At 49.6% G+C, this 13,296-nt stretch overlaps 1 protein-coding gene across 1 annotated transcript in view; it reads left to right on the top strand.

Moving 5' to 3' along the window:
• Positions 1-7,293: 7,293 nt before the first annotated feature.
• Positions 7,294-13,296, top strand: part of Olfml2a (olfactomedin like 2A) — a 46,640-nt gene continuing 40,637 nt past the window's right edge. The window contains exon 1 of the mRNA XM_004662799.3: positions 7,294-7,359. The gene's annotated coding sequence lies outside the window, so the exon portion shown is untranslated. The remainder of the gene's footprint in view (positions 7,360-13,296) is intronic.

Here is a 13,296-nt window from a genome sequence, read left to right as displayed (position 1 = left end):
TCGAGGTGACTGTGTTTCGTATGCAAATAGAATCTATACAACTCTGCTTTCCGGAGAAGTGTTTAAAGCCTTTTACCTCCGGGTGGGCGGGAAAGACTACAGTTTCTCTTCCTCCTCTTTCATTTTCCCCCTGCCCATAGAACAGATGGGCAAACTAAGAACCGGGCTATTGATGCCATCAAAGAATGCTTCAGACTCCAGACTCCAGGTGTCCTAAAGCTGTGTTTTAAAAGCGGCCCCTCATCTTACCTGTTCTGTTTCTCCTCTACTCGGCTTCCTTATTTGGAAAAATAGGGACTGAACTAGAAACTATACAGCTGAAAGATTCCAATACACGCATAGGCATGCCGCCTCAGTTTCCCCGTTTTCCTCGAACAAAATTCTGGATTTCTTTGCACGCCCCCTCGGCCAGCAGGTGGCGCCCGGCCACCGGCCTCCGGACTTGCTGTGGTATCAGTGTTGTGTGATGCCCCTCAGAGGAAGATTCTTCACAGCTATGGCCCAGAGATTAAACCTTACCTGGCCTGCTTCGCCCGCCTTTTCTTTTCTTTTCTTTTCTTTCCTTTCCTTTTCTTTTCTTTTCCTTTCTTTTCTTTTCTTTCTTTTTTTTTTTTTTTCGAGGTAGGGTTTCACTCTGGTCCAGGCTGACCTGGAATTCACTATGGAGTCTCAGGGTAGCCTCAAACTCTCAGCAATCCTCCTACCTCTCCCTCCCAAGTGCTGGGATTAAAGATGTGTGCCACTTCACCCAGCTTCCGCCTTTTCTCTTCTGGCTTATTCTATAGCCTCCTCACTGTCTGCTCAGTTCACGAACCCCCTCCCCTATGTGTCTCGCTAGTCCTTTGGCTACTGTATGCCATTCCTTAAATTTATTTTTTAATATTTATTTGAAAGAGGCAGAGAGAGACAGAGAATGGGCACGCCAGGGCCTTCAGCTACTGGAAGCGACCTCCAGAGGCATGCACCATCTTGTGCATCTGGTTTATGTGGGTCCTGGGGAATCAAACCTAGGTCTTTTGGCTTTGCAGGCAAATGCCTTAATTGCTAAACCATCTCTCCAGCCCATGTTTTAAAATAAATTTATTGTTTGTAATGGCATTCACATTCCTGCATGGCCTGACTCCTGCCCACATTGCTCACCACACCCCTTTCCTCACCTGCTATGAAGAGGGTTTTGCAACGCTTTTCCTGCACTTTCCATTACCAATATTGGTTAACCTCTGCTTGATCTGTGGGGAGGGGTAGATATTATTAGAGATTGGTGCTATGTTGTCTGAACCTCACACCTGATCAAGGAAGTACCGCTGATATTGTTGCTATCACATACTCATGAAATCACCAAGGAGTGATGATGGTTTTGTCCTCAATAGGTCAGAAAACTGGAGTGCTGTTATCCTTAACATTACAAACTATTACCCGTCTTTATAGATCCATTCTTCAGTAGCATCTTCCATAATACCTCCTGCCAAGGGACAACTAGGTTCCTAGTATGTTCCTTTATGGCCCTTATTATCTGGACTATAAGAAATGATCTCTCAGTGGTTACTTCGTTGCCATCACTTCTGAGTTCCCACAAGGGCACAGAGCAGTGCCATTGTGACTTGAGAAGAACCCTTGGTGTTGAGGAAAGGAGATGAGTCTCTGGGACATTCCTTCAGCTCTGGCTTCTGTATAGAATGTGTTGGGACCACGTGCCCTTCCCAGGGCCAGAATTTCCCTATAGTACAGGTCTGTAGACAGACAGCTACCCTCCCGTGGAGATCCTGTCAAGAGGCCAAGTGGCCCTGCAGGTGTCTCCTGCAGCCTAGAACCTGAGGGTTTCCATCCAAGATGAAGACTGTAAGCTAGCTCAAAGATGGACCAAAGAATCCAACCAAATGCTCAGTTCTGGAAACAACAACTCACCCTTACACTTTGTCTCTCCCAAAAGCCTCCCTACATCCCCTAACTAGTTAAAGCCCTTAATCTCACTCCCACCATATTATCCCCAGCTGCTGAGCACTGGACCTGCTCTAAGTAGGCACTCAATAAATAATTATCCATGAAGTAAAAGAAAGAATTAGGGCTGGATAGATAGCTTAGTGGTTAAAGGCACTTGATTGCAAAGGCTGATGGCCTGGGTTCAGTTCCCCAGTACCCACGTAAAGCCAGATGCACAAAGTGGTACATGCATCTAGAATTCCTTTGCAGTGGCAAGAGGCCGTGCTTGCCCCATTCCCCCACACACACACCCACACATCCTCTCTCTTTTTGCTTGAATTTTTTTTGTTTGTTTTTTGTTTTTCGAGGTAGGGTTTCACTTAAGCTCAGGCTGATCTGGAATTCACTATGTAGACTCAGGGTGGCTTCAAACTCACAGTGTTCCTTCTATCTCTGCCTCCCGAGTGCTGGGATTAAAGGCATGCGCCACCACGCCCGGCTTGAAAATAAATTTTTAATTTTTTTCTTTTGTTTTTTTCAAGGTATAGTCTCATTCTAGCCTAGGCTGGCCTGGAACTCTCTCTGTAGCCCCAGGCTGGTCTCCAACTCACAGTGATCCTCCTACCTCTGTTTCCCAAGTACTGGGATTAAAGCTATACACCACCATGCCCAGCAAATAAAAATATTTTTAAAAAAGAAAGATGCTGAAGAGATGGCTTAGTTGTTAAGGCACGTCCCTGCAAAACCAAAGGACCCAGGTTCAATTCTGGAGTACCCATGTAACCCAGATGCACAAGGTGACACATGCATCTGGAGTTCCTTTGCAGTGGCTAGAGGCCCTAGCATGCCCATTCAATATTTGCTTCTTACTTCTCTTCCTCCCTCCACCCCTTCTCAAATAAATAAGTAGAGAAGAGAGGAATCAAAACACATCTGGCTGTTCTACCTAATAATTGAGTAACCCTGTCTCTTCTGAGCCTCATTGTCCTGGTTTCTAAGAAGGAGAGAGGATAATAATAGGGGAATGTTACCAACAAATAAATAAATAAATAAGATGCATGGAAAGCAGTTAATATTAAGTCTGGCTTAGGAAGTAGAACTTATTGCTAATATTATTCAGTGAATTGGTCCAAAGTCCCAGATACTTCTCTTCTAAAAAATACATCTGGAGCTGGGTAGGGTGGTGCATGCCTTTAATCCCAACAGACTGAGGTAGAAGGATCACCATGAGTTTAAGGCCAGCCTGGGGCTACAAAGTAAGTACCAGGTCAACTTGAACTAGAATGCCACCCTACCATTAAAAAAACAAATAAAAAACTTCTGTGGAGAGTCAAATACCAAGGATATATAAGTCAGGGAAATTACCGTCTGAAACTCCAGCCACTGGGCTAAGCCTGTAGGTCTAACAAGACAGGCACCCACCGTTCTAGGTAGGGCCTTTTTCTAATTTCTCTTCATTCCCCTCCCCCACTTGGGACAAATGAGTGCAGTGCCCTCTACCTGAAGTTTACAGATCTAAATGCAGAGGCAGAAAGACAAATAAAGGCTTCTGAGCACTCAAGAAAGAAGAAATAGAGCTGGGCTTGGTGGCGCATGCCTTTAATCCCAGCACTCAGAAAGCAGAGAATCACTGTGAGTTCGAGGCCAATTTAAGACTACAGAGTGAACTCTAGGTCAGCCCGGGCAAGAGCGAGACCCTACCTCGATAGGAAAATAAAGATAGATATGAGAAGGAGGAGTACAGAGGCAAGGCGGAGAGGTGGAGAGCTACAGCTAATAACACTGTGAGAGTGTTGTCACGGGGCCCTTGCCCTGCAGTACTGATCAGTCACACAACCCACAATTGGATTGTTACAGCTGAGAACACTCAGATATTCTAGGTGTGTGGCAGGACTCACTGTAGTTGGAGGTAGGTGTCTATCAGAAGGCTTTCTGGGATGGGAAGCACTAAAGATGGGGAAGACAAGCAAGTGTGAGTCAGACTGCAAGGAGAGACACTTTCAGGTGGAAGGAACAGTACCTACCAAGGTCCAGAAGCCACGCAGAATTACACATTTGTACAGTGGTTTGTCAGTAGTGGTGAGGGAGAGGGTGGAAAAGGGCAGTGGAGAAAACAAAGAGAGGTGTCAGGGAAGAGTAGCCAGGAGGGGGCAGAATTCCCCTGGTGTCTCCAGCCTTGCTCTTCAAGGCCTGTATCCAAGAGAAAGGGCCGGGAAAAGGAACCAGTACCTACTTCCATTTGTTTTAATTACACTTTGTCTATATTTTTGAATATATGTTTCATGTCCAAAAAAAAAATGCTAGAAAAAAATCACAGATTCTTCCTCCAATTACTACCTGGGTGGGGGTGGGGGACCCCTTGAGAGGAAATAGCCACCTATTGTTTGTCCTTTTAGAGATTGTGTGCATAAGAACACACCCTAGACCTGCTCTTGACTGCAGTCCAGGGGCTCTGAAGAAGCTCATTTGTACCAAACACCTGCGCACATGTTTTTGGTTTGTTTTGGAGTTGTTTTTTTTGGGGGGGGGGGGGGGCTTTGCCAAGGTAGGATCTAGGGTGGCCTCGAACTCATGGTGATCTTCCTACTGCCTCCCGAGTGCTGGGATTAAACTCTACTCCACTGGGAGTTAGGCAGCATCAGACCTTGAGCTACATCAGTAGTTCTCAAATTCTAAATCCCCTGGAGGAGTCCTGAAAACAGATCCCACCCCTGGTGAGTTTCGGATTCGCTTATGGGGTGGAGTCTGAGAATTTGCATTTCAAACAGGTTCCAGGGTAATGCTGAGGCTGGGGGAGGGGAGGAGGGAAGGACATACTTTGGGGAGAGACAATGCATTGCTGGCACTGGTGGCCTGTTTTCCCTCTGCTGGGCCGGGTGCAAACCAGAAACACTCAGAAGGATAAATTCTGAGAAAATGAAGGGGGCCATTCTTGAGGAGGAGTAGCTCAGAGGAAAGGTAAAGAGAGGGTGGGAGTGGCAGCAGTTAGGTCACCAGTAAGTGTTCCTTGTTTGTGCAGTGGCAGAGGTCTCAAAGCCAGGAGCCATACATACACAGGTGGTCAGGAGAGGGGTTCACCTACTGTAGTGACAGTGTGCAGAGAGAAGAGGAATGCAGCCTCCATGGGCACAGAGGATTGGAACAGCAGACAGAAGTCTGGTAACAGGAGCTGGAGAGATTGCTCAGTGGTCGAAGATGCTTTCTTTTTTTTGTTTGTTTGTTTTGTTTTGTTTTGTTTTTCGAGGTAGGGTCTCACTGTAGCCAAGGCTGATTTGGAATTCACTATGGAGTCTCAGGGTGGCCTCGAACTCATGGCAATCCTCCTACCTCTGCCTCCCGAGTGCTGGGATTAAAGGTGAAGACGCTTTCTTGCAAAGCTTGTTGGCTCTGGTTTTATTTCATTCTTTACCACATAAAGTGATATGGGCCATATGCATTTGGAAACGGCCGTGGTGTACGCATATTCATTCGTTGTCATTTTCTCCCTCTTGAGGTAGGATCTATCCTAATCTGACCTGGAAGTCACTGTAGTCTCCGGCTGGCCTCGAACTCACGACAATCCTCCTATCTTAGCCTGCCCACTCCCCCCACCCTCCGCTGAAATTAAAGGCGTGCTCCATCATGACTGGCTTGCTCTCTCACTTGCTTGCTCGCTGCCATAGTCTGCAAAAGACCCCAGTTGAAATACAAAGGAAAAACCACTGGGAAGCTGAGGCAGGAGGCAGTTTATGAAGGTGTGACTCAGAGCTAAATTGGAGGTGGAAAGGTGTGAAGAAGAGATTCCATCTTGGATTTCATTACAAGGCATCTAGGAGATGGCTACAATATCTCTGTGACACCAGGAGAGGCCCAAGACTCCTGAGCTAAGCGATGGCTGGGAGCTTGAGACAGCACTCTGAGGAATCAGACTCCGAATGAGGACAAGAGAAAAGGTAGCTGCGACTGAGAGAGAAGTCTCAGCAGTTATGTGCAGTTCCCCCACTGAGGGTCCTGAGACTGCCAGGGTTGAAATCTCCAGACACCACATCACCGCTGGGTGAGGCCAAATGAACTCGTTAGCCAGCATCCTCAAGGGAGCAAAGACCGGATAGTGGTAGGAGCCCTGTAAGTCCAGAATCAATAAAGAGACTCTGCTCAAAAAGAAGACATAGTGGATGAGTGATGGAGCCAGACACCCTGGGTTCTGTTCCAGTCTGGCGGCGCTATACACACACACACTGTATTTTATATATATAGCTGGGCGTGTTTGGACACGCCTTTAATCCCAGCACCATTTGTTCAAGGCCACCCCCGGACTGCATAGGGAATTCCAGGTCAGCTGAGCTAGAGGTAGACCCCACCTGGGGTGGGGGGAGTAGCTACGGGCTGGGGAGATGGCTCAGTGGTTCAAACCTCCTCCTTGGGCTGGAGAGCTGGCTTAGTGGTTAAATTCTTGCCTGTGAAGCCCAAGGACCGGGGTTCAAGGCTCGATTCCCCAGGACCCACGTTAGCTAGATGCACAAGGGGGCGCACGCATCTGGAGTTTGCAGTGGCTGGAAGCCCTGGCGCGCCCATTCTCCGTCTCTCTCTCTCTCTCTCTCTGTCTTTCTCTCTGCGTCACTCTCAAATAAATAAAAAAAATTAAAACAAAAAAACCTCCTCCCTGCAAAGCCTGTGGGCAGTACCCACATAAAGCCAATTGCACAACGTGGTGCCTGCATCTGGAGCTCATTTGCCATGCAAAGACACCCTTGCGTGCCCAACCCCCCCCCCCACAAGACCCCTCTCTCGGAAATAAGTAAGAAATTTAAAATAAAAAGAAAGGTAGCTGCCACTGGCTTTTGGTTGGGAATCAATGGATAGAAAGTGGAAGGTACGAGAGGGAGAAAGTGGCAGAGCCTGGAGAGCAGGCAGGGTCACGGGGATGATTTGGGAGAGACTTTAAGAACTGAACTTTTGGAAATATCACTCACTTGAACTTTACAACTGTTTTTCTCCATTTTACCGATGGGAAAAGCTGAGGGTGGAAGAGGCGAAAAGGAAACACGGCCCAGGTCCCCTTGATCTCACAGAACAGGACCCCGGCCCGTGGGCGAGCTCGCACTCCTTACAGTCCGGCGGGCTCGGACATCTTCCTTCGGGAGTCCTCGCCCAGTGCGGAGCCTCGAGGCCACCCCAGAGCGGGCGGGAGGGCGGGGCGGGCACACTGCACGCTGGCTCCGCCCCCAGGCGGCGCCCGGGGGACACCGGGCGAGGGGCGCACCCCGAGGCAGAGCGGGCCGAGGCGCGGAGCTCGCAGGGCTGCCCGCGCTTCCCAGCGTCCGCGCCCTGCTGGCCATCAGTGCTGGTGGCACCATGGCCGTGACGGCCCTCGCGCCCCGGGACGGGCCGCTGGCCCGGCTCCTGCTGCTGCTGCTGCTGCTGCTGCTGCGGGCCGACCCGGTGCGCGCCGACAGTAAGGTACGCGCGCCCCTCCTGGGGGCCGGCGCCAGGGGGCGCTGAGGCTGGGGATGGAGGGACCAAAGAGGATGGATGCACGCAGCCCCGGAGCTGAGGACCAGAAGATAGGGAGATCCGAGTTAGGACGTTAGCCCCAAGCCCAAGAAAGGGCAGGACCATGGGAGAGGAGCGCGTGTTCAAAGAAGCAATGGAACTGATGGGGTGCTTAGGACCTGGAGTCTGAGAAAGGGCACTGAAACCCAGTCCGTTGCACCAGAGATCAGTCTCAGAAACCCAGTGCCAGAGTGTGGAGTCCTAGGTACTCTGGGCAGAGATAGCAGGGAAATCACCTTAGAGACTCCCTGGAAGAGCAACGACGAAAAGACCATCGGGCAACTATTACCCAGCGACTCCCTACTAGGCAGTAGGTCCTGGGCCAAGACTTTCAGGCCAGGCTGGGGACCCAGAGTCCCTCCTCCTACCCCAATGAGCCCATCTAGGCTGGGCAATTGCCTGCCCTCTGAGACCCTTTCCTGGGACTGGGTGCACTCTCCGAGCTGTTCTCTCTCGTGGTAAAGAGGGTCTGCTTTGACATCAAACAGACCTCAGTTCTAATCGCACATCCATCTCTCTTTTGTAAGCATGGGGAAAACAAAGGTATCTATTCCTTGCAGTTGAGGACATTTAGAACCAGTGAGACTATGCCTGCAAAATGCTTACCACCATTCCTAGTGGGTGCCCAATAAATGACACTAATATCTCACCACAGGAATTCCAGAGCAGGTATGAGATCCAGAACAGAGAGGGGTCAGAGCAGGGACCCCTTAAGTGTTCTAGGAATGATATGAAGATGGGTCTGAAGGAGAAGGAGAAGAACCATGGGCCCTGCCTGCATAGGGTAAGGGCAGCAGTGTCATCTTTTGTTTGTTCGTTTTGTTTGTTTTTAATTTTTTTTTTTTATTTGAGAGGGAAATGGGCGTACCAAGGCACCCAGCCACTCCAAACAAATTCCAGATGCATGTACCACTTTGTACGATCTGGATTACCTGGAAAATTGAACCTGGGTCCTTTGGCATTGCAAGCATGTGCATTAACCACTAAGCCATCTCTCCAGCCCAGTGTGTTTTTTAAGGTAGGGTTTTGCTCTAGCCCAGGCTGACCTTGAATTCACTATGTAGTCCCAGGCTGGCCTCAAACTCAAAGCAATCCTTCTACCTCAGCCTCCTGAGCGCTGGGATTAATGGCATGTGCCTTACAGCAGGGTCGTCTTTTTTTTTTTTTTTAAATCTATTTATTTGAGAGAGAGAATGGGCATGCCAGTGCCTCCAGCCCCTGCAAACTAACTTCAGACACATGCACCACCTTGTGCATCTGGTTTATGTGGGTACTGGGGAATTGAACCTGGGTCCTTAGGCTTCACAGGCAAGCACTTTAACCACTAAGCCATCTCTCCAGCCTGTAGTGTCATCTTTTGATGTCACTCCAGTCTCTGCTGGTGGAAGGGAAGCCTGTCCTGCCTGTGAGCACGTGAAGGGCAAAAGCTATTCTTTTGCTGTGAGGTCTTGGACATATCACTGCCTATCTCTGGGCTTCAGTTTCTCTGTCTGAAAATCAGTGTTCCCTCAACTTCCCTTCATCTGGGGCACTCTAGGATCCCCTGTTCTAGCACAGGTAGAGCACAAGTGAGCAAAATCTCAGATGACCTGCTCACACTCTGTACCCCTTTCCTCTCTGACTGTGGGGGCCATTTGCACTTGGGCATCCTCTCAACTGCTCAGAGGGCTGTTAAGCAGGAGGGCTCACATCCAAAACAAAGCAAAGACAAAGAAAACCCAACACCCTGTTTGTGTAGTGAGTCAGCCAAACACTTCCTAGGTTTTTCTGGTGGTGGTGGGGTTGCTGTATTTACTTGTCACAGGGCAAGCTGGAGTGGGGGAGGATGACGCAGCTGGGGACCCAATACAGCCCTCCCTCAGATATCCCTCAGCCCTGAACCATTTTAGCCAGCTGGGAAAAATAAAAATCAAGTGATGGGTGAATTTACTCTGCATTCCTTAGCCCAGCCAGACTCCTGCTGGCTTTGCAGAGCTATTTTCATTATCACCAGTTCCCTCCCCACCTCCTTTCCCCTCCAAGCCTGTTTTCCTTCGCTTGTCTTCTCTTCTCTTCCTCTCCCTCCCTCTCTTTCTCAGGAGGTGTTGACTTGGAAAGCCACCAAGGAACTTGAAGTAGATTGAGGGCCCTAAAGCCTTGTTGGCCCCTCCTCAGGCTTCCTGTTCCTAGCAGACCCAAGCACCCTTCTTGCCCACTACACTCACCCTGGTCTCTGTTGGTCTCCCTGCATTTTAAGTTGGTGTTTATAGCCAGGCTTTCCTAAACAGGATTTGTTGTTTCCATCTAAGGAAGTGCTTTGTCAGGCCTGTGCAGTAAGAGGGGAGCTCACAGCCACCCTGCATAGCTGTCCAGTGTGGAGATTGGCAGGTATCCCAGGACACCCAGACATGGCACTAGGTGCCCCTGGGAATCTACTTCAAATGTACTTGAATTTAAATTTTTTCTTTAATCTGTGCATAGTGTTTTAATCCCAGCATTTAGGAGGCAGAGGTAGGAGGATCACTGTGACTTCCAGACAACCCTGAGACTGCATAGTGAATTCCAGGTCAGTCTGGACTAGAGTGAGCCGTACCTGGGGGGTGGGGAGGTGGAATTTATCTTAAGAATAATTTCCTCCTCCATAGTATCCAGAGTTACGTTAGTAAGCTTTTTTTTTTTTTTTTTTTTTTGTTTTTCGAGGTAGGGTCTCACTCTAGCCCAGGCTGACCTGGAATTCACTATGGAGTCTCAGGGTGGCCTTGAACTCACAGCAATCCTCCTACCTCTGCCTCCCAAGTGCTGGGATTAAAGGTGTGCGCCACCACGCCTGGCTCCATTAGTATGCTTTTGAATTGTCTCCTTAAGTCCCTGAAGAAATGTAGCAGGCAATTCCTGTTCAAATGTGTTTGAGAATTTAGCTCTACCTCAGTTTGTCCATTTAGGAATGGACTGCTGGGACCTCACACTTTGCATGCATGCAGGACCAGGAAGGAGCTTGAACATCGATAGAATCCCAATACCAGTTAAAGCCAGACCAGCTGAGCAGGAGGGTGTAAGGGGAGTAAGAGGAGGAGGCAGGCAGGCAGGCTGTGGTGTCCCAGGCCAGGTCAGATGTTCCAGGCAGGCTGGTCCCAGGGGCTTACATGTTGCTCCTAGAGTTTCCGCCTGTGGGTGTAATTGGAAGCAGGCTCCTGAGCAAGGAGAGCAGAACAGCTTGGTGCTACAGTCTGTTTTCTGCATCAGAGCATGAGCCCAGGCCAGGCCAAGCCCCACTGCCTCTCTTCAGGAATGGACCAGCCTGCCCCAACACACTTTGGCTGGGACACCAGGACACAGCCTCAAGGGGAATCTTGTATGCCAAGCTCCATAAGTAGCCCTAACAGTCAGCATCTTACTTAACTTTCCTACCAACACTATTAGGCACTAGTGGGCACTCCCCATCAGATAGATTTGAACACTTCAAAAAGTTATGTTGGGTGGGGCATGGTGGCACACGCCTTTAATCCCAGCACTTGGGAGGCAGAGGTAGGAGGATCTCTGTGAGTTTGAAGCCATCCTGAGACTACATAGAGAATTTCAGGTCTAGAGTGAGACTCTACCTGGGCGGGGGGGAGTTACATTGGGCTAATCAGTTTATCCTTGACTGAGGAAGCTTGACAGTTTGGTTCTGGGACTTCTTCTGCCCTTATTGCACACCCAAATGGCCCAGAAGGCCTGAAAGACCCTTAGTCATGGGGAGGCAAATAAAGCTAAGGTGTCTACACTTTGCAGGTGGACCACAGATAGTACTCAGACATGTCCCTGAGAATATAGAACTCATGAAAGTGAAAGGGAGCTATGGAGGTTTGTGGAGCCCAGGAGTAAAACAGATCATCAGAGAAGATGCTTTTGGAAGATGAATGCAGAAGACAGGAGTGTGCCCTGACATCAGGCTGTGGTCATGGAGTGGATAGCAGGGGACAGAAGTGAGAATATTTAGGGTGGTAACTCAGACATGATGGCTAACAGGTTGTCCAGGGTACAAAGGGCACTCAGCTATCAGAGCTGGGCAGGAGCTTAGGTGGAAACAGGATTAAGAGAAAATGCTAGATGAAGTTTTATTTATTTATTTATACCTTTACTTTGGTTTTTCGAGGTAGGGTCTCACTGTAGCCCAGGCTGACTTAGAACTCACTCTGTAGTCCTTGGTTGGCCTCAAACTCACCACAATCAGAACATAGCATCTCATCTGACGTGGGAAGGAATGTAGCAGTCTAATGCAGAAACAGTGGCTGTTTGGGGTGGGTTTGGAGTCTGGAGAGGGTTCTACAGGAGATCCCCCTCTCTGGCTTAACCACATGGAACACACCTACGTTCATCTACCTGCTGGGCTCTTGATCCCACTGAGAGAGTGCCTTCAGGAGCAAGGAGTCCCAGCAGAGCAGAGACAGACATGAGTCCCTATGAGAAGGTAGGGTTCAGGAACCAGCAGAAACCTAGGGGACATCCAGGCTTCCCAAGGCTGACTGTTCACAGGCAGGGAAGAATTGGCCCAGAGGGTGCTCCACCATCCAAGGACCAGGACAGAGAACAAGACCCACAGCCACACACACCCCCACCCTCCTCACCAGCCCGAGTGCCCTGCCCAGCTGTAGGAAAGCAGAGGACGCCCAGACAGCCCAGCCTCATCCTCTCCAATGTGTCATTTCATGACTCGGGGGCTGTTTCCTCATCTGTAGCATGCTGCCAAAAAGTATGAGAAAACATAATATCTCCCAGGGCACCCACACAGAAACAAGACAGCAGAGTGTATGTGTTCATGTGTGAGTGTGGGCTCACATGTGGAGGTCAGAGGATAATTTCAGATGTCAGTGTTCACCTTCACCTCATTTGAGACAGGGTCTCTTGTTCATCATGGCGTCTACCAGGCTAGCTGGCCTGCAAGCTTCCAGGAAGGAGGGCTTCCAGCAGTAGTATTCACAGCATGGACCACTTAGGTTAGAGAGCAGTTATTCTCGCAACCTCCCTTCTCTCACTGTATATATGCAGGGATTAGAGATGTCCACCATAGTGTCCCCCCTTTTTATTAGGGGCCTGGGGTCCAAAGGCAGGCACTCACACTTATGTGGCAAGCGCTTTATCCACCGAGCGATTTCTTCAGCCCAGGCTACAATCATAGTAATAGTTGCTGCGTGCAGACTGCTCTGTGTGCTGATAGCCTTGGGCTGAGTGCATGCCTGGCACTCCCCCTTTCAATCCACCTGTCATCCTTTGTGGATTAGGCAGCTCTGCCCACAGGTGTCAGCCTAGTGAGATGAGCAGCAGGTGCCAGGCTCAGTCATGGACTTCAGCCTGCTTTGATCTGCCATCCAATGACACATTGGAGTAGATGGTTTTATGGACTTCCCTGCCTTGTCTGCAGCTGTGCAGGGCACAGGATGCAGTGGAGGTGAAGAGGTAGAGAGAGGAAAACGAATAAAAAAAAGGGAGGGAGGAGAGCCGGCATGGTGGCGCACGCCTTTAATCCCAGCACTCCAGAGGCAGAGGTAGGAGGATCATCTTGAGTTTGAGGTCACCCTGAGACTACAGAGTGAATTCCAGATCAGCCTGAGCTAGAGTGAGACCCTACCTCGAAAAACAAAACAAAACAAAACATGGAGGGAGGAAGAAAGGGAGAGAGGGAGGGAGCAAGCTGGAGATAGGATGCACCCTTCAGGGGCACTCCCTCAGTGACCTACTTCCTCTAACTAAACCCCTGGTCCCACCACCTCCCAACAGTTCCATCCAATTATGAATCGATGGGTGGATTAATCCACTGATGAGCTCAGAGGCCTCATGATTCAGTCACTTCCCAAGGCCCATCAGCAGGCAACCAAGCCTTTACTT

The sequence above is a fragment of the Jaculus jaculus genome, chromosome 1 (genome assembly GCF_020740685.1).
Source record: "Jaculus jaculus isolate mJacJac1 chromosome 1, mJacJac1.mat.Y.cur, whole genome shotgun sequence".
NCBI classification, from domain to species: domain Eukaryota; kingdom Metazoa; phylum Chordata; class Mammalia; order Rodentia; family Dipodidae; genus Jaculus; species Jaculus jaculus.
The sequence above is the reverse complement of the archived record's forward strand: the minus strand, read 5'-3'. Positions and strand labels throughout refer to the sequence as shown.